The 3,770-nt window shown below is 40.5% G+C and overlaps 1 pseudogene; it reads left to right on the top strand.

The window, feature by feature from the left end:
- Nucleotides 1–202: 202 nt before the first annotated feature.
- Nucleotides 203–2,892, top strand: LOC131805300 (large subunit ribosomal RNA; annotated as a pseudogene).
- Nucleotides 2,893–3,770: the final 878 nt, after the last annotated feature.

Raw genomic sequence — 3,770 nt, 5'->3', positions numbered from 1 at the left:
TATAAAATGGAAAAAAATTCACCAAAATCGAAAAATGCTCGTAAATCGATTGAGGAAGGTCTAGCATAAAATGATTTTTTTATGAAACTAGAGTTGTCTCGTTTAAATTGAAAATGAAAATTTCATATACCGAAAAGATTTTTTTCATTTGAAAATGATGGTGTTTCTATTTAATGTATAACTGAATAGTATGTGTTTTATACAACCTCAACTCATATGGGACTACCCCCTAAATTTTGAGCATATTAATGAGGGGAGGAAAAGAAACTAACAAGGATTTCCTTAGTAGCGGCGAGCGAAAAGGAAAGAGTTCAGCACTAAGTCACTTTGTCTTTATAGCAAATGTGAGATGCAGTGTATGAAGTGTTCAATTTCTAGTATGAGAAATTAACGATTTAAGTCCTTCTTAAATGAGGCCATTTACCCATAGAGGGTGCCAGGCCCGTATAACGTTAATGATTACTAGAGAACATTTCCAAAGAGTCGTGTTGCTTGATAGTGCAGCACTAAGTGGGTGGTAAACTCCATCTAAAACTAAATATAACCATGAGACCGATAGTAAACAAGTACCGTGAGGGAAGTTGAAAAGAACTCTGAATAGAGAGTTAAAAAGTACGTGAAACTGCTTAGAGGTTCAGCCCGATGAACCTGAATATCCATTATGGAAAATTCATCGTTACGATTGCTATATGAATAATATAGTGAGAATGGCGTGCATTTTTTCCATATAAGGACATTGTAATCTATTAACATACACAATTTATCATAAGATCGATGGCGAAAGTTTATTCAAATTAGTATGCTTGCGTAATAACATAGAATAAGTGCTGTCGATTGGATAAAGTGTTGATAGATCTATTATATACAGCGCTTGAATACTTGTATTCTATAATGGCACATTAATCTTGATTTTTGTGTTTATTATATGCGCTTATATGATTTACAATGCGAAAGATTCAGGATACCTTCGGGACCCGTCTTGAAACACGGACCAAGGAGTCTAACATATTTGCAAGTTATTGGGAATTTAAACCTAATAGCGAAATTAACATAACTTTTATGGGATTAGTTTTTAGTCTATTTATAGTCTATTAATTCAATCCCGGGGCGTTCTATCAGTTATGCATAATAATATTTATATTATTTATGCCTCTAACCACAGCGTACCTTGAGCATATATGCTGTGACCCGAAAGATGGTGAACTATACTTGATCAGGTTGAAGTCAGGGGAAACCCTGATGGAAGACCGAAACCGTTCTGACGTGCAAATCGATTGTCAGGATTGAGTATAGGGGCGAAAGACCAATCGAACTGGTTCCCTCCGAAGTTTCCCTCAGGATAGCTGGTGCATTTAAAAATTATGTAAAATAATCTTATCTGGTAAAGCGAATGATTAGAGGCCTTAGGGTCGAAACGACCTTAACCTATTCTCAAACTTTAAATGGGTAAGAACCACACCTTTCTTGGTATGAAGGTGTGGTTGTGATATAATGTGCCCAGTGGGCCACTTTTGGTAAGCAAAACTGGCGCTGTGGGATGAACCAAACGTAATGTTACGGTGCCCAAATTGACAACTCATGCAGATACCATGAAAGGCGTTGGTTGCTTAAAACAGCAGGACGGTGGACATGGAAGTCGTAATCCGCTAAGGAGTGTGTAACAACTCACCTGCCGAAGCAACTAGCCCTTAAAATGGATGGCGCTTAAGTTGTATACCTATACATTACCGCTAAAGTAAATGGTTTATATTCAATTTCGGTTGGATTTTAAACTTTGAAACTTTAGTGAGTAGGAGGGTACAATGGTGTGCTTGGAAGTGTTTGGCGTAAGCCTGCATGGAGCCGCCATTGGCACAGATCTTGGTGGTAGTAGCAAATAATCGAATGAGACCTTGGAGGACTGAAGTGGAGAAGGGTTTCGTGTGAACAGTGGTTGATCACGAGTTAGTCGGTCCTAAGTTCAAGGCGAAAGCTGAAAATTTTCAAGTTATAATTGACAATTGCAAAATTGTGTGATTAAACACTTGAATAATTTTGAACGAAAGGGAATACGGTTCCAATTCCGTAACCTGTTGGGTATCCGTTTGTTATTAAATATGGGCCTTGTGCTCATCCTGGCAACAACAAAAATAAAGAAGCCGTCGAGAGGTATTGGAAAAGTTTTCTTTTCTGTTTTATAGTCGTACTACCATTGAAATCTTTCGAAGAGAGATATGGTAGATGGACTAGAAGAGCATGACATTTACTGTTGTGTCGATATTTTCTCCTCAGACCTTGAAAATTTATGGTGGGGTCACGCAAACTTCTCAACAGGCCGCACCAATATCCGCAGCTGGTCCCCAAGGTGAAGAGTCTCTAGTCGATAGAATAATGTAGGTAAGGGAAGTCGGCAAATTAGATCCGTAATTTCGGGATAAGGATTGGCTCTGAAGATTGAGATAGTCGGGCTTGATTGGGAAGCAATAACATGGTTTACGTACTCGTTCTGGGTAAATAGAGATCTCCGGATCTTGTTCCTCGGATATTTGCTATGTAACCAATTGTGGAACTTTCTTGCTAAAATTTATTGGGTTGCATCGCAAGGTGTGTACTCTTTAAATTATAACGACTATCAATTAACAATCAATTCAGAACTGGCACGGACTTGGGGAATCCGAATGTCTAATTAAAACAAAGCATTGTGATGGCCCTAGCGGGTGTTGACACAATGTGATTTCTGCCCAGTGCTCTGAATGTCAAAGTGAAGAAATTCAAGTAAGCGCGGGTAAACGGCGGGAGTAACTATGACTCTCTTAAGGTAGCCAAATGCCTCGTCATCTAATTAGTGACGCGCATGAATGGATTAACGATACACACATATCGTTAGAGCTCTGCAAGTTAAAGTGATTTTGTGCTATTTTTCGTAGAAAAATCGGTGAAAAAGTGAATAAAAGTGTTCATTAGTGGTTTTACTTCCTTTTATAATTGCCTTGCAAATTGTTGTTGCAAAACTGGGGCTCCGCTAGCCACGTGCTTTTGGTGTCTCATCTGACCTTCAGCAGTTTGTTTTGGTTTTTCAGCGCCATCTGTTGGTGGATCGCTGTTGGTATTTTAGTTGGCGCCATCTATCGGTGGATAGTGGCAATTAGTATAGTTTTCCTATACTTATTTTATTGTAGTTACAAACCACATATTTATTTGTGGTTTGTGAAGCATATTTTCAGGCGTTTGCTTTTATCTGGTGGTTTTACCTGCTAGATAGAAGTAAGCGCTATGCCGCCTAAACCGTCGACTCGTAGGAGTCGCAAAAAGGCGGAAGGTGGTACAACTCCCACCCCGTCTGGTGACGAGAGTGAGTCCTCTTGTGCAAAGAGGAAATGTGTTGCTGGCACCGCTGGCTCTGCTTCTGGCATGAGTGCCAGAGGTAAATCCAGTGGTGAAGAGAGCGTAGTTGCCGTTAAGGCTGCCAAAGGGGCTGATGGTGCAGTAATGCTACTGGTGTTGTCGCCACTGGTGTTGTTGCTGTACGAGGCTGTTAAGCAGAGCCGACGCTCTCGCCGTAGTGGTTTTGAGCCGGTTTCGGCTGCATCTGCCATTGGGCAGATGTTATCCTCATTGTTATCGCTGCCTTAGTTTCGACCACAAGGTCCAGCACTGCCGTTTTGCACGTGCAGTTTGCCGTAGGTGTGATGAGGAGGGGCATACGGCAAAGAGGTGCAAAAATGCACTCAATTGCCGTAATTTTGCTTTCAGGGGTAAACCCTCAGAACATCTAATGATGTCTGAGGCTT

Source organism: Musca domestica, unplaced genomic scaffold (genome assembly GCF_030504385.1).
Source record: "Musca domestica strain aabys unplaced genomic scaffold, Musca_domestica.polishedcontigs.V.1.1 5, whole genome shotgun sequence".
Lineage (NCBI taxonomy): Eukaryota > Metazoa > Arthropoda > Insecta > Diptera > Muscidae > Musca > Musca domestica.
The sequence above is the reverse complement of the archived record's forward strand: the minus strand, read 5'-3'. Positions and strand labels throughout refer to the sequence as shown.